Source organism: Balaenoptera borealis (assembly GCF_965194805.1).
Source record: "Balaenoptera borealis genome assembly, contig: HAP1_SCAFFOLD_879, whole genome shotgun sequence".
In the NCBI taxonomy this organism is placed as follows: Eukaryota; Metazoa; Chordata; class Mammalia; order Artiodactyla; family Balaenopteridae; genus Balaenoptera; species Balaenoptera borealis.
This window is the reverse complement of record NW_028123324.1, coordinates 198,123-218,529: the sequence shown is the minus strand read 5'-3', so window position 1 is coordinate 218,529 and position 20,407 is coordinate 198,123. Positions and strand designations below refer to the sequence as shown.

General features: G+C 46.4%; 1 long non-coding RNA gene across 1 annotated transcript in view; it reads left to right on the top strand.

Moving 5' to 3' along the window:
* Positions 1 to 19,872, top strand: part of LOC309621691 — a 34,466-nt gene extending 14,594 nt beyond the window's left edge. The window contains exon 3 of the long non-coding RNA XR_014240185.1: positions 19,740 to 19,872. This is a non-coding gene — a long non-coding RNA (uncharacterized lncRNA). The remainder of the gene's footprint in view (positions 1 to 19,739) is intronic.
* The last annotated feature ends 535 nt before the right edge of the window (positions 19,873 to 20,407 follow it).

Sequence of the window (20,407 nt, the reverse complement as noted above, 5' to 3'; positions counted from 1 at the left end):
GGGAGGGGTTCGGGTACGGCGTAGGGTATGGGTTAGGGTTAGGGTTAGGGTTAGTGTTAGGGTTAGGGCTCGGTTTAGGGTACGGGTTAGGATTAGGGTACGTGTTAGGGTTAGGGTAGGGTTTAGGGTTAGGGTATGCGTTAGGGTTAGGGTAGTTATTAAACCTATCCCACTCTCTAGATACCCCTTAGCACGTAAAGGAATATTATTTGGGGGTCCAGCCATGGAGAAGAGTTTAGACACTAGGATAAGATAAGGAACACACCCATTATAAAGAAATCACATTAGGATTCTCTTTTTAAGCTGTTCCTTAAAACACTAGTGCTTAGGAAATCTATTGGAGGCAGAAGCAGTCAAGGGTAGCCTAGGTTTAGGGTTAGGCTTAGGGTTAGGCTTAGGGTACGGCTTAGGGTACGGGTTCGGGGAGGGGTGCGGGTACGGCGTAGGGTATGGGTTAGGGTTAGGGTTAGTGTTAGGGTTAGGGCTCGGTTTAGGGTACAGGTTAGTATTAGGGTACGTGTTAGGGTTAGGGTAGGGGTTAGGGTTAGGGTACGCGTTAGGGTTAGGGTAGTTATTAAACCTATCCCACTCTCTAGATACCCCTTAGCACGTAAAGGAATATTATTTGAGGGTCCAGCCATGGAGAAGAGTTTAGACACTAGGATAAGATAAGGAACACACCCATTATAAAGAAATCACATTAGGATTCTCTTTTTAAGCTGTTCCTTAAAACACTAGTGCTTAGGAAATCTATTGGAGGCAGAAGCAGTCAAGGGTAACCTAGGGTTAGGGTTAGGCTTAGGGTTAGGCTTAGGGTACGGCTTAGGGTACGGGTTCGGGGAGGGTTTCGGGTACGGCGTAGGGTATGGGTTAGGGTTAGGGTTATTGTTAGGGTTAGGGCTCGGTTTAGGGTACGGGTTAGGATTAGGGTACGTGTTAGGGTTAGGGTAGGGGTTAGGGTTAGGGTACGCGTTAGGGTTAGGGTAGTTATTAAACCTATCCCACTCTCTAGATACCCCTTAGCACGTAAAGGAATATTATTTGGGGGTCCAGCCATGGAGAAGAGTTTAGACACTAGGATAAGATAAGGAACACACCCATTATAAAGAAATCACATTAGGATTCTCTTTTTAAGCTGTTCCTTAAAACACTAGTGCTTAGGAAATCTATTGGAGGCAGAAGCAGTCAAGGGTAGCCTAGGATAAGGTTAGGCTTAGGGTGAGGCTTAGGGTACGGCTTAGGGTACGGGTTCGGGGAGGGTTTCGGGTACGGCGTAGGGTATGGGTTAGGGTTAGGGTTAGGGTTAGTGTTAGGGTTAGGGCTCGGTTTAGGGTACGGGTTAGGATTAGGGTACGTGTTAGGGTTAGGGTAGGGGTTAGGGTTAGGGTACGCGTTAGGGTTAGGGTAGTTAGTAAACCTATCCCACTCTCTAGATACCCCTTAGCACGTAAAGGAATATTATTTGGGGTTCCAGCCATGGAGAAGAATTTAGACACTAGGATAAATAAGGAACACACCCATTATAAAGAAATCACATTAGGATTCTCTTTTTAAGCTGTTGCTTAAAACACTAGTGCTTAGGAAATCTATTGGAGGCAGAAGCAGTCAAGGGTAGCCTAGGGTTAGTGTTAGGCTTAGGGTTAGGCTTAGGGTACGGCTTAGAGTACGGGTTTGGGGAGGGGTTCAGGTACGGCGTAGGGTATGGGTTAGGGTTAGGGTTAGTGTTAGTGTTAGGGTTAGGGCTCGGTTTAGGGTACGGGTTAGGATTAGGGTACGTGTTAGTGTTAGGTTAGGGGTTAGGGTTAGAGTACGCATTAGGGTTAGGGTAGTTATTAAACCTATCCCACTCTCTAGATACCCCTTAGCACGTAAGGCAATATTATTTGGGGGTGCAGCCATGGAGAAGAGTTTAGACACTAGGATAAGATAAGGAACACACCCATTATAAAGAAATCACATTAGGATTCTCTTTTTAAGCTGTTCCTTAAAACAGTAGTGCTTAGGAAATCTATTGGAGGCAGAAGCAGTCAAGGGTAGCCTAGGATAAGGTTAGCCTTAGGGTGAGGCTTAGGGTACGGCTTAGGGTACGGGTTCGGGGAGGGGTGCGGGTACGGCGTAGGGTATGGGTTAGGGTTAGGGTTAGGGTTAGTGTTAGGGTTAGGGCTCGGTTTAGGGTACAGGTTAGTATTAGGGTACGTGTTAGGGTTAGGGTAGGGGTTAGGGTTAGGGTACGCGTTAGGGTTAGGGTAGTTATTAAACCTATCCCACTCTCTAGATACCCCTTAGCACGTAAAGGAATATTATTTGAGGGTCCAGCCATGGAGAAGAGTTTAGACACTAGGATAAGATAAGGAACACACCCATTATAAAGAAATCACATTAGGATTCTCTTTTTAAGCTGTTCCTTAAAACACTAGTGCTTAGGAAATCTATTGGAGGCAGAAGCAGTCAAGGGTAACCTAGGGTTAGGGTTAGGCTTAGGGTTAGGCTTAGGGTACGGCTTAGGGTACGGGATCGGGGAGGGTTTCGGGTACGGCGTAGGGTATGGGTTAGGGTTAGGGTTAGGGTTATTGTTAGGGTTAGGGCTCGGTTTAGGGTACGGGTTAGGATTAGGGTACGTGTTAGGGTTAGGGTAGGGGTTAGGGTTAGGGTACGCGTTAGGGTTAGGGTAGTTAGTAAACCTATCCCACTCTCTAGATACCCCTTAGCACGTAAAGGAATATTATTTGAGGGTCCAGCCATGGAGAAGAGTTTAGACACTAGGATAAGATAAGGAACACACCCATTATAAAGAAATCACATTAGGATTCTCTTTTTAAGCTGTTCCTTAAAACACTAGTGCTTAGGAAATCTATTGGAGGCAGAAGCAGTCAAGGGTAGCGTAGGGTTAGGGTTAGGCTTAGGGTTAGGCTTAGGGTACGGCTTAGGGTACGGGTTCGGGGAGGGTTTCGGGTACGGCGTAGGGTATGGGTTAGGGTTAGGGTTAGGGTTAGTGTTAGGGTTAGGGCTCGGTTTAGGGTACGGTTAGGATTAGGGTACGTGTTAGGTTTAGGGTTGGGGTTAGGGTTAGGGTACGCGTTAGGGTTAGGGTAGTTAGTAAACCTATCCCACTCTCTAGATACCCCTTAGCACGTAAAGGAATATTATTTGGGGTTCCAGCAATGGAGAAGAATTTAGACACTAGGATAAGATAAGGAACACACCCATTATAAAGAAATCACATTAGGATTCTCTTTTTAAGCTGTTGCTTAAAACACTAGTGCTTAGGAAATCTATTGGAGGCAGAAGCAGTCAAGGGTAGCCTAGGGTTAGTGTTAGGCTTAGGGTTAGGCTTAGGGTACGGCTTAGGGTACGAGTTTGGGGAGGGGTTCAGGTACGGCGTAGGGTATGGGTTAGGGTTAGGGTTAGTGTTAGTGTTAGGGTTAGGGCTCGGTTTAGGGTACGGGTTAGGATTAGGGTACGTGTTAGTGTTAGGGTAGGGGTTAGGGTTAGAGTACGCATTAGGGTTAGGGTAGTTATTAAACCTATCCCACTCTCTAGATACCCCTTAGCACGTAAGGCAATATTATTTGGGGGTGCAGCCATGGAGAAGAGTTTAGACACTAGGATAAGATAAGGAACACACCCATTATAAAGAAATCACATTAGGATTCTCTTTTTAAGCTGTTCCTTAAAACACTAGTGCTTAGGAAATCTATTGGAGGCAGAAGCAGTCAAGGGTAGCCTAGTGTTAGGGTTAGGCTTAGGGTTAGGTTTAGGGTACGGCTTGGGGTATGGGTTCGGGGAGGTGTTCGTGTACGGCGTAGGGTATGGGTTAGGGTTAGGGTTTGGGTTAGTGTTAGGGTTAGGGCTCGGTTTAGGGTACGGGTTAGGATTAGGGTACGTGTTAGGGTTAGGGTAGGGGTTAGGGTTAGGTTACGCGTTAGGGCTAGGGTAGTTAGTAAACCTATCCCACTCTCTAGCTCCCCCTTAGCACGTAAAGGAATATTATTTGGGGGTCCAGCCATGGAGAAGAGTTTAGACACTAGGATAAGATAAGGAACACACCCATTATAAAGAAATCACTTTAGGATTCTCTTTTTAAGCTGTTCCTTAAAACACTACTGCTTAGGAAATCAATTGGAGGCAGAAGCAGTCAAGGGTAGCCTAGGGTTAGGGTTAGGCTTAGGGTTAGGTTTAGGGTATGGCTTAGGGTACGAGTTCGGGGAGGGGTGCGGGTACGGCGTAGGGTATGGGTTAGGGTTAGGGTTAGGGTTAGTGTTAGCGTTAGGGCTCGGTTTAGGGTACAGGTTAGGATTAGGGTACGTGTTAGGGTTAGGGTAGGGGTTAGGGTTAGGGTACGCGTTAGGGTTAGGGTAGTTATTAAACCTATCCCACTCTCTAGATACCCCTTAGCACGTAAGGGAATATTATTTGGGGGTGCAGCCATGGAGAAGAGTTTAGACACTAGGATAAGATAAGGAACACACCCATTATAAAGAAATCACATTAGGATTCTCTTTTTAAGCTGTTCCTTAAAACAGTAGTGCTTAGGAAATCTATTGGAGGCAGAAGCAGTCAAGGGTAGCCTAGGGTTAGGGTTAGGCTTAGGGTTAGGCTTAGGGTTCGGCTTAGGGTACGGGTTCGGGGAGGGGTGCGGGTACGGCGTAGGGTATGGGTTAGGGTTAGGGTTAGGGTTAGTGTTAGGGTTAGGGCTCGGTTTAGGGTACGGGTTAGGATTAGGGTACGTGTTAGGGTTAGGGTAGGGGTTAGGGTTAGGGTACGCGTTAGGGTTAGGGTAGTTATTAAACCTATCCCACTCTCTAGATACCCCTTAGCAGGTAAAGGAATATTATTTGGGGGTCCAGCCATGGAGAAGAGTTTAGACACTAGGATAAGATAAGGAACACACCCATTATAAAGAAATCACTTTAGGATTCTCTTTTTAAGCTGTTCGTTAAAACACTAGTGCTTAGGAAATCTATTGGAGGCAGAAGCAGTCAAGGGTAGCCTAGGGTTAGTGTTAGGCTTAGGGTTAGTCTTAGGGTACGGCTTAGGGTACGGGTTCAGGGAGGGGTGCGGGTACGGCGTAGGGTATGGGTTAGGGTTAGGGTTAGGGTTAGTGTTAGGGTTAGGGCTCGGTTTAGGGTACGGGTTAGGATTAGGGTACGTGTTAGGGTTAGGGTAGGGGTTAGGGTTAGGGTACGCGTTAGGGTTAGGGTAGTTATTAAACCTATCCCAATCTCTAGATACCCCTTAGCACGTAAAGGAATATTATTTGAGGGTCCAGCCATGGAGAAAAGTTTAGACACTAGGATAAGATAAGGAACACACCCATTATAAAGAAATCACATTAGGATTCTCTTTTTAAGCTGTTCCTTAAAACACTAGTGCTTAGGAAATCTATTGGAGGCAGAAGCAGTCAAGGGTAGCCTAGGGTTAGGGTTAGGCTTAGGGTTAGGCTTAGGGTACGGCTTAGGGTACGAGTTCAGGGAGGGTTTCGGGTACGGCGTAGGGTATGGGTTAGGGTTAGGGTTAGTGTTAGGGTTAGGGCTCGGTTTAGGGTACGGGTTAGGATTAGGGTACGTGTTAGGGTTAGGGTAGGGGTTAGGGTTAGGGTACGCGTTAGGGTTAGGGTAGTTATTAAACCTATCCCACTCTCTAGATACCCCTTAGCACGTAAAGGAATATTATTTGGGGGTGCAGCCATGGAGAAGAGTTTAGACACTAGGATAAGATAAGGAACACACCCATTATAAAGAAATCACTTTAGGATTCTCTTTTTAAGCTGTTCCTTAAAACAGTAGTGCTTAGGAAATCTATTGGAGGCAGAAGCAGTCAAGGGTAGCCTAGGGTTAGGGTTAGGCTTAGGGTTAGGGTTAGGGTACGGCTTGGGGTATGGGTTCGGGGAGGTGTTCGTGTACGGCGTAGGGTATGGGTTAGGGTTAGGGTTTGGGTTAGTGTTAGGGTTAGGGCTCGGTTTAGGGTACGGGTTAGGATTAGGGTACGTGTTAGGGTTAGGGTAGGGGTTAGGGTTAGGTTACGCGTTAGGGCTAGGGTAGTTAGTAAACCTATCCCACTCTCTAGCTCCCCCTTAGCACGTAAAGGAATATTATTTGGGGGTCCAGCCATGGAGAAGAGTTTAGACACTAGGATAAGATAAGGAACACACCCATTATAAAGAAATCACTTTAGGATTCTCTTTTTAAGCTGTTCCTTAAAACACTACTGCTTAGGAAATCAATTGGAGGCAGAAGCAGTCAAGGGTAGCCTAGGGTTAGGGTTAGGCTTAGGGTTAGGTTTAGGGTATGGCTTAGGGTACGGGTTCGGGGAGGGGTGCGGGTACGGCGTAGGGTATGGGTTAGGGTTAGGGTTAGGGTTAGTGTTAGGGTTAGGCCTCGGTTTAGGGTACAGGTTAGGATTAGGGTACGTGTTAGGGTTAGGGTAGTGGTTAGGGTTAGGGTACGCGTTAGGGTTAGGGTAGTTATTAAACCTATCCCACTCTCTAGATACCCCTTAGCACGTAAGGGAATATTATTTGGGGGTGCAGCCATGGAGAAGAGTTTAGACACTAGGATAAGATAAGGAACACACCCATTATAAAGAAATCACATTAGGATTCTCTTTTTAAGCTGTTCCTTAAAACAGTAGTGCTTAGGAAATCTATTGGAGGCAGAAGCAGTCAAGGGTAGCCTAGGATAAGGTTAGGCTTAGGGTGAGGCTTAGGGTACGGCTTAGGGTACGGGTTCGGGGAGGGTTTCGGGTACGGCGTAGGGTATGGGTTAGGGTTAGGGTTAGTGTTAGGGTTAGGGCTCGGTTTAGGGTACGGGTTAGGATTAGGGTACGTGTTAGGGTTAGGGTAGGGGTTAGGGTTAGGGTACGCGTTAGGGTTAGGGTAGTTATTAAACCTATCCCACTCTCTAGATACCCCTTAGCACGTAAAGGAATATTATTTGGGGGTCCAGCCATGGAGAAGAGTTTAGACACTAGGATAAGATAAGGAACACACCCATTATAAAGAAATCACTTTAGGATTCTCTTTTTAAGCTGTTCGTTAAAACACTAGTGCTTAGGAAATCTATTGGAGGCAGAAGCAGTCAAGGGTAGCCTAGGGTTAGGGTTAGGCTTAGGGTTAGGCTTAGGGTACGGCTTAGGGTACGGGTTCAGGGAGGGGTGCGGGTACGGCGTAGGGTATGGGTTAGGGTTAGGGTTAGGGTTAGTGTTAGGGTTAGGGCTCGGTTTAGGGTACGGGTTAGGATTAGGGTACGTGTTAGGGTTAGGGTAGGGGTTAGGGTTAGGGTACGCGTTAGGGTTAGGGTAGTTATTAAACCTATCCCACTCTCTAGATACCCCTTAGCACGTAAAGGAATATTATTTGAGGGTCCAGCCATGGAGAAGAGTTTAGACACTAGGATAAGATAAGGAACACACCCACTATAAAGAAATCACATTAGGATTCTCTTTTTAAGCTGTTCCTTAAAACACTAGTGCTTAGGAAATCTATTGGAGGCAGAAGCAGTCAAGGGTAACCTAGGGTTAGGGTTAGGCTTAGGGTTAGGCTTAGGGTACGGCTTAGGGTACGGGATCGGGGAGGGTTTCGGGTACGGCGTAGGGTATGGGTTAGGGTTAGGGTTAGGGTTATTGTTAGGGTTAGGGCTCGGTTTAGGGTACGGGTTAGGATTAGGGTACGTGTTAGGGTTAGGGTAGGGGTTAGGGTTAGGGTACGCGTTAGGGTTAGGGTAGTTAGTAAACCTATCCCACTCTCTAGATACCCCTTAGCACGTAAAGGAATATTATTTGGGGTTCCAGCCATGGAGAAGAATTTAGACACTAGGATAAGATAAGGAACACACCCATTATAAAGAAATCACATTAGGATTCTCTTTTTAAGCTGTTGCTTAAAACACTAGTGCTTAGGAAATCTATTGGAGGCAGAAGCAGTCAAGGGTAGCCTAGGGTTAGTGTTAGGCTTAGGGTTAGGCTTAGGGTACGGCTTAGGGTACGGGTTTGGGGAGGGGTTCAGGTACGGCATAGGGTATGGGTTAGGGTTAGGGTTAGTGTTAGTGTTAGGGTTAGGGCTCGGTTTAGGGTACGGGTTAGGATTAGGGTACGTGTTAGTGTTAGGGTAGGGGTTAGGGTTAGAGTACGCATTAGGTTTAGGGTAGTTATTAAACCTATCCCACTCTCTAGATACCCCTTAGCACGTAAGGCAATATTATTTGGGGGTGCAGCCATGGAGAAGAGTTTAGACACTAGGATAAGATAAGGAACACACCCATTATAAAGAAATCACATTAGGATTCTCTTTTTAAGCTGTTCCTTAAAACACTAGTGCTTAGGAAATCTATTGGAGGCAGAAGCAGTCAAGGGTAGCCTAGGGTTAGGGTTAGGCTTAGGGTTAGGCTTAGGGTACGGCTTAGGGTACGGGTTCGGGGAGGGGTGCGGGTACGGCGTAGGGTATGGGTTAGGGTTAGGGTTAGGGTTAGTGTTAGGGTTAGGGCTCGGTTTAGGGTACCTGTTAGGATTAGGGTACGTGTTACGGTTAGGGTAGGGGTTAGGGTTAGGGTACGCGTTAGGGTTAGGGTAGTTATTAAACCTATCCCACTCTCTAGATACCCCTTAGCACGTAAAGGAATATTATTTGAGGGTCCAGCAATGGAGAAGAGTTTAGACACTAGGATAAGATAAGGAACACACCCATTATAAAGAAATCACATTAGGATTCTCTTTTTAAGCTGTTCCTTAAAACACTAGTGCTTAGGAAATCTATTGGAGGCAGAAGCAGTCAAGGGTAGCCTAGGATAAGGTTAGGCTTAGGGTGAGGCTTAGGGTACGGCTTAGGGTACGGGTTCGGGGAGGGTTTCGGGTACGGCGTAGGGTATGGGTTAGGGTTAGGGTTACTGTTAGGGTTAGGGCTCGGTTTAGGGTACGGGTTAGGATTAGGGTACGTGTTAGGGTTAGGGTAGGGGTTAGGGTTAGGGGCGCGTTAGGGTTAGGGTAGTTATTAAACCTATCCCACTCTCTAGATACCCCTTAGCACGTAAAGGAATATTATTTGGGGGTCCAGCCATGGAGAAGAGTTTAGACACTAGGATAAGATAAGGAACACACCCATTATAAAGAAATCACTTTAGGATTCTCTTTTTAAGCTGTTCGTTAAAACACTAGTGCTTAGGAAATCTATTGGAGGCAGAAGCAGTCAAGGGTAGCCTAGGGTTAGGGTTAGGCTTAGGGTTAGGCTTAGGGTACGGCTTAGGGTACGGGTTCAGGGAGGGGTGCGGGTACGGCGTAGGGTATGGGTTAGGGTTAGGGTTAGGGTTAGTGTTAGGGTTAGGGCTCGGTTTAGGGTACGGGTTAGGATTAGGGTACGTGTTAGGGTTAGGGTAGGGGTTAGGGTTAGGGTACGCGTTAGGGTTAGGGTAGTTATTAAACCTATCCCAATCTCTAGATACCCCTTAGCACGTAAAGGAATATTATTTGAGGGTCCAGCCATGGAGAAAAGTTTAGACACTAGGATAAGATAAGGAACACACCCATTATAAAGAAATCACATTAGGATTCTCTTTTTAAGCTGTTCCTTAAAACACTACTGCTTAGGAAATCAATTGGAGGCAGAAGCAGTCAAGGGTAGCCTAGGGTTAGGGTTAGGCTTAGGGTTAGTTTTAGGGTATGGCTTAGGGTACGGGTTCGGGGAGGGTTTCGGGTACGGCGTAGGGTATGGGTTAGGGTTAGGGTTAGGGTTAGTGTTAGGGTTAGGCCTCGGTTTAGGGTACAGGTTAGGATTAGGGTACGTGTTAGGGTTAGGGTAGGGGTTAGGGTTAGGGTACGCGTTAGGTTTAGGGTAGTTATTAAACCTATCCCAATCTCTAGATACCCCTTAGCACGTAAGGGAATATTATTTGGGGGTGCAGCCATGGAGAAGAGTTTAGACACTAGGATAAGATAAGGAACACACCCATTATAAAGAAATCACATTAGGATTCTCTTTTTAAGCTGTTCCTTAAAACACTAGTGCTTAGGAAATCTATTGGAGGCAGAAGCAGTCAAGGGTAGCCTAGGGTTAGGCTTAGGCTTAGGGTTAGGTTTAGGGTATGGCTTAGGGTACGGGTTCGGGGAGGGTTTCGGGTACGGCGTAGGGTATGGGTTAGGGTTAGGGTTAGGGTTAGTGTTAGGGTTAGGCCTCGGTTTAGGGTACAGGTTAGGATTAGGGTACGTGTTAGGGTTAGGGTAGGGGTTAGGGTTAGGGTACGCGTTAGGGTTAGGGTAGTTATTAAACCTATCCCACTCTCTAGATACCCCTTAGCACGTAAGGGAATATTATTTGGGGGTGCAGCCATGGAGAAGAGTTTAGACACTAGGATAAGATAAGGAACACACCCATTATAAAGAAATCACATTAGGATTCTCTTTTTAAGCTGTTCCTTAAAACAGTAGTGCTTAGGAAATCTATTGGAGGCAGAAGCAGTCAAGGGTAGCCTAGGGTTAGGGTTAGGCTTAGGGTTAGGCTTAGGGTACGGCTTAGGTTACGGGTTCGGGGAGGGGTGCGGGTACGGCGTAGGGTATGGGTTAGGGTTAGGGTTAGGGTTAGTGTTAGGGTTAGGGCTCGGTTTAGGGTACGGTTAGGATTAGGGTACGTGTTAGGTTTAGGGTAGGGGTTAGGGTTAGGGTACGCGTTAGGGTTAGGGTAGTTAGTAAACCTATCCCACTCTCTAGATACCCCTTAGCACGTAAAGGAATATTATTTGGGGTTCCAGCCATGGAGAAGAATTTAGACACTAGGATAAGATAAGGAACACACCCATTATAAAGAAATCACATTAGGATTCTCTTTTTAAGCTGTTGCTTAAAACACTAGTGCTTAGGAAATCTATTGGAGGCAGAAGCAGTCAAGGGTAGCCTAGGGTTAGTGTTAGGTTTAGGGTTAGGCTTAGGGTACGGCTTTCGGTACGGGTTTGGGGAGGGGTTCAGGTACGGCGTAGGGTATGGGTTAGGGTTAGGGTTAGTGTTAGTGTTAGGGTTAGGGCTCGGTTTAGTGTACGGGTTAGGATTAGGGTACGTGTTAGTGTTAGGTTAGGGGTTAGGGTTAGAGTACGCATTAGGGTTAGGGTAGTTATTAAACCTATCCCACTCTCTAGATACCCCTTAGCACGTAAGGCAATATTATTTGGGGGTGCAGCCATGGAGAAGAGTTTAGACACTAGGATAAGATAAGGAACACACCCATTATAAAGAAATCACATTAGGATTCTCTTTTTAAGCTGTTCCTTAAAACACTAGTGCTTAGGAAATCTATTGGAGGCAGAAGCAGTCAAGGGTAGCCTAGGGTTAGGGTTAGGCTTAGGGTTATGTTTAGGGTACGGCTTGGGGAATGGGTTCGGGGAGGGGTTCGGGTACGGCATAGGGTATGGGTTAGGGTTAGGGTTAGGGTTAGTGTTAGGGTTAGGGCTCGGTTTAGGGTACGGGTTAGGATTAGGGTACGTGTTAGGGTTAGGGTAGGGGTTAGGGTTAGGGTATGCGTTAGGGTTAGGGTAGTTATTAAACCTATCCCACTCTCTAGATACCCCTTAGCACGTAAAGGAATATTATTTGGGGGTCCAGCCATGGAGAAGAGTTTAGACACTAGGATAAGATAAGGAACACACCCATTATAAAGAAATCACATTAGGATTCTCTTTTTAAGCTGTTCCTTAAAACACTAGTGCTTAGGAAATCTATTGGAGGCAGAAGCAGTCAAGGGTAGCCTAGGGTTAGGGTTAGGCTTAGGGTTAGGCTTAGGGTACGGCTTAGGGTACGGGTTCGGGGAGGGGTGCGGGTACGGCGTAGGGTATGGGTTAGGGTTAGGGTTAGTGTTAGGGTTAGGGCTCGGTTTAGTGTACAGGTTAGTATTAGGGTACGTGTTAGGGTTAGGGTAGGGGTTAGGGTTAGGGTACGCGTTAGGGTTAGGGTAGTTATTAAACCTATCCCACTCTCTAGATACCCCTTAGCACGTAAAGGAATATTATTTGAGGGTCCAGCCATGGAGAAGAGTTTAGACACTAGGATAAGATAAGGAACACACCCATTATAAAGAAATCACATTAGGATTCTCTTTTTAAGCTGTTCCTTAAAACACTAGTGCTTAGGAAATCTATTGGAGGCAGAAGCAGTCAAGGGTAGCCTAGGGTTAGGGTTAGGCTTAGGGTTAGGCTTAGGGTACGGCTTAGGGTACGGGTTCGGGGAGGGTTTCGGGTACGGTGTAGGGTATGGGTTAGGGTTAGGGTTAGGGTTAGTGTTAGGGTTAGGGCTCGGTTTAGGGTACGGGTTAGGATTAGGGTACGTGTTAGGGTTAGGGTAGGGGTTAGGGTTAGGGTACGCGTTAGGGTTAGGGTAGTTATTAAACCTATCCCACTCTCTAGATACCCCTTAGCACGTAAAGGAATATTATTTGGGGGTCCAGCCATGGAGAAGAGTTTAGACACTAGGATAAGATAAGGAACACACCCATTATAAAGAAATCACATTAGGATTCTCTTTTTAAGCTGTTCCTTAAAACACTAGTGCTTAGGAAATCTATTGGAGGCAGAAGCAGTCAAGGGTAGCCTAGGGTTAGGGTTAGGCTTAGGGTTAGGCTTAGGGTACGGCTTAGGGTACGGGTTCGGGGAGGGGTGCGGGTACGGCGTAGGGTATGGGTTAGGGTTAGGGTTAGGGTTAGTGTTAGGGTTAGGGCTCGGTTTAGGGTACGGTTAGGATTAGGGTACGTGTTAGGTTTAGGGTAGGGGTTAGGGTTAGGGTACGCGTTAGGGTTAGGGTAGTTAGTAAACCTATCCCACTCTCTAGATACCCCTTAGCACGTAAAGGAATATTATTTGGGGTTCCAGCCATGGAGAAGAATTTAGACACTAGGATAAGATAAGGAACACACCCATTATAAAGAAATCACATTAGGATTCTCTTTTTAAGCTGTTGCTTAAAACACTAGTGCTTAGGAAATCTATTGGGGGCAGAAGCAGTCAAGGGTAGCCTAGGGTTAGTGTTAGGCTTAGGGTTAGGCTTAGGGTACGGCTTAGAGTACGGGTTTGGGGAGGGGTTCAGGTACGGCGTAGGGTATGGGTTAGGGTTAGGGTTAGTGTTAGTGTTAGGGTTAGGGCTCGGTTTAGGGTACGGGTTAGGATTAGGGTACGTGTTAGTGTTAGGGTAGGGGTTAGGGTTAGAGTACGCATTAGGTTTAGGGTAGTTATTAAACCTATCCCACTCTCTAGATACCCCTTAGCACGTAAGGCAATATTATTTGGGGGTGCAGCCATGGAGAAGAGTTTAGACACTAGGATAAGATAAGGAACACACCCATTATAAAGAAATCACATTAGGATTCTCTTTTTAAGCTGTTCCTTAAAACACTAGTGCTTAGGAAATCTATTGGAGGCAGAAGCAGTCAAGGGTAGCCTAGGGTTAGGGTTAGGCTTAGGGTTAGGTTTAGGGTACGGCTTGGGGAATGGGTTCGGGGAGGGGTTCGGGTACGGCGTAGGGTATGGGTTAGGGTTATGGTTAGGGTTAGTGTTAGGGTTAGGGCTCGGTTTAGGGTACGGGTTAGGATTAGGGTACGTGTTAGGGTTAGGGTAGGGGTTAGGGTTAGGGTATGCGTTAGGGTTAGGGTAGTTATTAAACCTATCCCACTCTCTAGATACCCCTTAGCACGTAAAGGAATATTATTTGGGGGTCCAGCCATGGAGAAGAGTTTAGACACTAGGATAAGATAAGGAACACACCCATTATAAAGAAATCACATTAGGATTCTCTTTTTAAGCTGTTCCTTAAAACACTAGTGCTTAGGAAATCTATTGGAGGCAGAAGCAGTCAAGGGTAGCCTAGGGTTAGTGTTAGGTTTAGGGTTAGGCTTAGGGTACGGCTTTCGGTACGGGTTTGGGGAGGGGTTCAGGTACGGCGTAGGGTATGGGTTAGGGTTAGGGTTAGTGTTAGTGTTAGGGTTAGGGCTCGGTTTAGGGTACGGGTTAGGATTAGGGTACGTGTTAGTGTTAGGTTAGGGGTTAGGGTTAGAGTACGCATTAGGGTTAGGGTAGTTATTAAACCTATCCCACTCTCTAGATACCCCTTAGCACGTAAGGCAATATTATTTGGGGGTGCAGCCATGGAGAAGAGTTTAGACACTAGGATAAGATAAGGAACACACCCATTATAAAGAAATCACATTAGGATTCTCTTTTTAAGCTGTTCCTTAAAACACTAGTGCTTAGGAAATCTATTGGAGGCAGAAGCAGTCAAGGGTAGCCTAGTGTTAGGGTTAGGCTTAGGGTTAGGTTTAGGGTACGGCTTGGGGTATGGGTTCGGGGAGGTGTTCGTGTACGGCGTAGGGTATGGGTTAGGGTTAGGGTTTGGGTTAGTGTTAGGGTTAGGGCTCGGTTTAGGGTACGGGTTAGGATTAGGGTACGTGTTAGGGTTAGGGTAGGGGTTAGGGTTAGGTTACGCGTTAGGGCTAGGGTAGTTAGTAAACCTATCCCACTCTCTAGCTCCCCCTTAGCACGTAAAGGAATATTATTTGGGGGTCCAGCCATGGAGAAGAGTTTAGACACTAGGATAAGATAAGGAACACACCCATTATAAAGAAATCACTTTAGGATTCTCTTTTTAAGCTGTTCCTTAAAACACTACTGCTTAGGAAATCAATTGGAGGCAGAAGCAGTCAAGGGTAGCCTAGGGTTAGGGTTAGGCTTAGGGTTAGGTTTAGGGTATGGCTTAGGGTACGAGTTCGGGGAGGGGTTCGGGTACGGCGTAGGGTATGGGTTAGGGTTAGGGTTAGGGTTAGTGTTAGGGTTAGGGCTCGGTTTAGGGTACAGGTTAGGATTAGGGTACGTGTTAGGGTTAGGGTAGGGGTTAGGGTTAGGGTACGCGTTAGGGTTAGGGTAGTTATTAAACCTATCCCACTCTCTAGATACCCCTTAGCACGTAAGGGAATATTATTTGGGGGTGCAGCCATGGAGAAGAGTTTAGACACTAGGATAAGATAAGGAACACACCCATTATAAAGAAATCACTTTAGGATTCTCTTTTTAAGCTGTTCGTTAAAACACTAGTGCTTAGGAAATCTATTGGAGGCAGAAGCAGTCAAGGGTAGCCTAGGATAAGGTTAGGCTTAGGGTGAGGCTTAGGGTACGGCTTAGGGTACGGGTTCGGGGAGGGGTGCGGGTACGGCGTAGGGTATGGGTTAGGGTTAGGGTTAGGGTTAGTGTTAGGGTTAGGGCTCGGTTTAGGGTACAGGTTAGTATTAGGGTACGTGTTAGGGTTAGGGTAGGGGTTAGGGTTAGGGTACGCGTTAGGGTTAGGGTAGTTATTAAACCTATCCCACTCTCTAGATACCCCTTAGCACGTAAAGGAATATTATTTGAGGGTCCAGCCATGGAGAAGAGTTTAGACACTAGGATAAGATAAGGAACACACCCATTATAAAGAAATCACATTAGGATTCTCTTTTTAAGCTGTTCCTTAAAACACTAGTGCTTAGGAAATCTATTGGAGGCAGAAGCAGTCAAGGGTAACCTAGGGTTAGGGTTAGGCTTAGGGTTAGGCTTAGGGTACGGCTTAGGGTACGGGATCGGGGAGGGTTTCGGGTACGGCGTAGGGTATGGGTTAGGGTTAGGGTTAGGGTTATTGTTAGGGTTAGGGCTCGGTTTAGGGTACGGGTTAGGATTAGTGTACGTGTTAGGGTTAGGGTAGGGGTTAGGGTTAGGGTACGCGTTAGGGTTAGGGTAGTTAGTAAACCTATCCCACTCTCTAGATACCCCTTAGCACGTAAAGGAATATTATTTGAGGGTCCAGCCATGGAGAAGAGTTTAGACACTAGGATAAGATAAGGAACACACCCATTATAAAGAAATCACATTAGGATTCTCTTTTTAAGCTGTTCCTTAAAACACTAGTGCTTAGGAAATCTATTGGAGGCAGAAGCAGTCAAGGGTAGCGTAGGGTTAGGGTTAGGCTTAGGGTTAGGCTTAGAGTACGGCTTAGGGTACGGGTTCGGGGAGGGTTTCGGGTACGGCGTAGGGTATGGGTTAGGGTTAGGGTTAGGGTTAGTGTTAGGGTTAGGGCTCGGTTTAGGGTACGGTTAGGATTAGGGTACGTGTTAGGTTTAGGGTTGGGGTTAGGGTTAGGGTACGCGTTAGGGTTAGGGTAGTTAGTAAACCTATCCCACTCTCTAGATACCCCTTAGCACGTAAAGGAATATTATTTGGGGTTCCAGCAATGGAGAAGAATTTAGACACTAGGATAAGATAAGGAACACACCCATTATAAAGAAATCACATTAGGATTCTCTTTTTAAGCTGTTGCTTAAAACACTAGTGCTTAGGAAATCTATTGGAGGCAGAAGCAGTCAAGGGTAGCCTAGGGTTAGTGTTAGGCTTAGGGTTAGGCTTAGGGTACGGCTTAGGGTACGAGTTTGGGGAGGGGTTCAGGTACGGCGTAGGGTATGGGTTAGGGTTAGGGTTAGTGTTAGTGTTAGGGTTAGGGCTCGGTTTAGGGTACGGGTTAGGATTAGGGTACGTGTTAGTGTTAGGGTAGGGGTTAGGGTTAGAGTACGCATTAGGGTTAGGGTAGTTATTAAACCTATCCCACTCTCTAGATACCCCTTAGCACGTAAGGCAATATTATTTGGGGGTGCAGCCATGGAGAAGAGTTTAGACACTAGGATAAGATAAGGAACACACCCATTATAAAGAAATCACATTAGGATTCTCTTTTTAAGCTGTTCCTTAAAACACTAGTGCTTAGGAAATCTATTGGAGGCAGAAGCAGTCAAGGGTAGCCTAGTGTTAGGGTTAGGCTTAGGGTTAGGTTTAGGGTACGGCTTGGGGTATGGGTTCGGGGAGGTGTTCGTGTACGGCGTAGGGTATGGGTTAGGGTTAGGGTTTGGGTTAGTGTTAGGGTTAGGGCTCGGTTTAGGGTACGGGTTAGGATTAGGGTACGTGTTAGGGTTAGGGTAGGGGTTAGGGTTAGGTTACGCGTTAGGGCTAGGGTAGTTAGTAAACCTATCCCACTCTCTAGCTCCCCCTTAGCACGTAAAGGAATATTATTTGGGGGTCCAGCCATGGAGAAGAGTTTAGACACTAGGATAAGATAAGGAACACACCCATTATAAAGAAATCACTTTAGGATTCTCTTTTTAAGCTGTTCCTTAAAACACTACTGCTTAGGAAATCAATTGGAGGCAGAAGCAGTCAAGGGTAGCCTAGGGTTAGGGTTAGGCTTAGGGTTAGGTTTAGGGTATGGCTTAGGGTACGAGTTCGGGGAGGGGTGCGGGTACGGCGTAGGGTATGGGTTAGGGTTAGGGTTAGGGTTAGTGTTAGCGTTAGGGCTCGGTTTAGGGTACAGGTTAGGATTAGGGTACGTGTTAGGGTTAGGGTAGGGGTTAGGGTTAGGGTACGCGTTAGGGTTAGGGTAGTTATTAAACCTATCCCACTCTCTAGATACCCCTTAGCACGTAAGGGAATATTATTTGGGGGTGCAGCCATGGAGAAGAGTTTAGACACTAGGATAAGATAAGGAACACACCCATTATAAAGAAATCACATTAGGATTCTCTTTTTAAGCTGTTCCTTAAAACAGTAGTGCTTAGGAAATCTATTGGAGGCAGAAGCAGTCAAGGGTAGCCTAGGGTTAGGGTTAGGCTTAGGGTTAGGCTTAGGGTTCGGCTTAGGGTACGGGTTCGGGGAGGGGTGCGGGTACGGCGTAGGGTATGGGTTAGGGTTAGGGTTAGGGTTAGTGTTAGGGTTAGGGCTCGGTTTAGGGTACGGGTTAGGATTAGGGTACGTGTTAGGGTTAGGGTAGGGGTTAGGGTTAGGGTACGCGTTAGGGTTAGGGTAGTTATTAAACCTATCCCACTCTCTAGATACCCCTTAGCACGTAAAGGAATATTATTTGGGGGTCCAGCCATGGAGAAGAGTTTAGACACTAGGATAAGATAAGGAACACACCCATTATAAAGAAATCACTTTAGGATTCTCTTTTTAAGCTGTTCGTTAAAACACTAGTGCTTAGGAAATCTATTGGAGGCAGAAGCAGTCAAGGGTAGCCTAGGGTTAGTGTTAGGCTTAGGGTTAGTCTTAGGGTACGGCTTAGGGTACGGGTTCAGGGAGGGGTGCGGGTACGGCGTAGGGTATGGGTTAGGGTTAGGGTTAGGGTTAGTGTTAGGGTTAGGGCTCGGTTTAGGGTACGGGTTAGGATTAGGGTACGTGTTAGGGTTAGGGTAGGGGTTAGGGTTAGGGTACGCGTTAGGGTTAGGGTAGTTATTAAACCTATCCCAATCTCTAGATACCCCTTAGCACGTAAAGGAATATTATTTGAGGGTCCAGCCATGGAGAAAAGTTTAGACACTAGGATAAGATAAGGAACACACCCATTATAAAGAAATCACATTAGGATTCTCTTTTTAAGCTGTTCCTTAAAACACTAGTGCTTAGGAAATCTATTGGAGGCAGAAGCAGTCAAGGGTAGCCTAGGGTTAGGGTTAGGCTTAGGGTTAGGCTTAGGGTACGGCTTAGGGTACGAGTTCAGGGAGGGTTTCGGGTACGGCGTAGGGTATGGGTTAGGGTTAGGGTTAGGGTTAGTGTTAGGGTTAGGGCTCGGTTTAGGGTACGGGTTAGGATTAGGGTACGTGTTAGGGTTAGGGTAGGGGTTAGGGTTAGGGTACGCGTTAGGGTTAGGGTAGTTATTAAACCTATCCCACTCTCTAGATACCCCTTAGCACGTAAAGGAATATTATTTGGGGGTGCAGCCATGGAGAAGAGTTTAGACACTAGGATAAGATAAGGAACACACCCATTATAAAGAAATCACTTTAGGATTCTCTTTTTAAGCTGTTCCTTAAAACAGTAGTGCTTAGGAAATCTATTGGAGGCAGAAGCAGTCAAGGGTAGCCTAGGGTTAGGGTTAGGCTTAGGGTTAGGGTTAGGGTACGGCTTGGGGTATGGGTTCGGGGAGGTGTTCGTGTACGGCGTAGGGTATGGGTTAGGGTTAGGGTTTGGGTTAGTGTTAGGGTTAGGGCTCGGTTTAGGGTACGGGTTAGGATTAGGGTACGTGTTAGGGTTAGGGTAGGGGTTAGGGTTAGGTTACGCGTTAGGGCTAGGGTAGTTAGTAAACCTATCCCACTCTCTAGCTCCCCCTTAGCACGTAAAGGAATATTATTTGGGGGTCCAGCCATGGAGAAGAGTTTAGACACTAGGATAAGATAAGGAACACACCCATTATAAAGAAATCACATTAGGATTCTCTTTTTAAGCTGTTCCTTAAAACACTACTGCTTAGGAAATCAATTGGAGGCAGAAGCAGTCAAGGGTAGCCTAGGGTTAGGGTTAGGCTTAGGGTTAGGTTTAGGGTATGGCTTAGGGTACGGGTTCGGGGAGGGGTGCGGGTACGGCGTAGGGTATGGGTTAGGGTTAGGGTTAGGGTTAGTGTTAGGGTTAGGCCTCGGTTTAGGGTACAGGTTAGGATTAGGGTACGTGTTAGGGTTAGGGTAGTGGTTAGGGTTAGGGTACGCGTTAGGGTTAGGGTAGTTATTAAACCTATCCCACTCTCTAGATACCCCTTAGCACGTAAGGGAATATTATTTGGGGGTGCAGCCATGGAGAAGAGTTTAGACACTAGGATAAGATAAGGAACACACCCATTATAAAGAAATCACATTAGGATTCTCTTTTTAAGCTGTTCCTTAAAACAGTAGTGCTTAGGAAATCTATTGGAGGCAGAAGCAGTCAAGGGTAGCCTAGGATAAGGTTAGGCTTAGGGTGAGGGTTAGGGTACGGCTTAGGGTACGGGTTCGGGGAGGGTTTCGGGTACGGCGTAGGGTATGGGTTAGGGTTAGGGTTAGTGTTAGGGTTAGGGCTCGGTTTAGGGTACGGGTTAGGATTAGGGTACGTGTTAGGGTTAGGGTAGGGGTTAGGGTTAGGGTACGCGTTAGGGTTAGGGTAGTTATTAAACCTATCCCACTCTCTAGATACCCCTTAGCACGTAAAGGAATATTATTTGGGGGTCCAGCCATGGAGAAGAGTTTAGACACTAGGATAAGATAAGGAACACACCCATTATAAAGAAATCACTTTAGGATTCTCTTTTTAAGCTGTTCGTTAAAACACTAGTGCTTAGGAAATCTATTGGAGGCAGAAGCAGTCAAGGGTAGCCTAGGATAAGGTTAGGCTTAGGGTGAGGCTTAGGGTACGGCTTAGGGTACGGGTTCGGGGAGGGGTGCGGGTACGGCGTAGGGTATGGGTTAGGGTTAGGGTTAGGGTTAGTGTTAGGGTTAGGGCTCGGTTTAGGGTACAGGTTAGTATTAGGGTACGTGTTAGGGTTAGGGTAGGGGTTAGGGTTAGGGTACGCGTTAGGGTTAGGGTAGTTATTAAACCTATCCCACTCTCTAGATACCCCTTAGCACGTAAAGGAATAT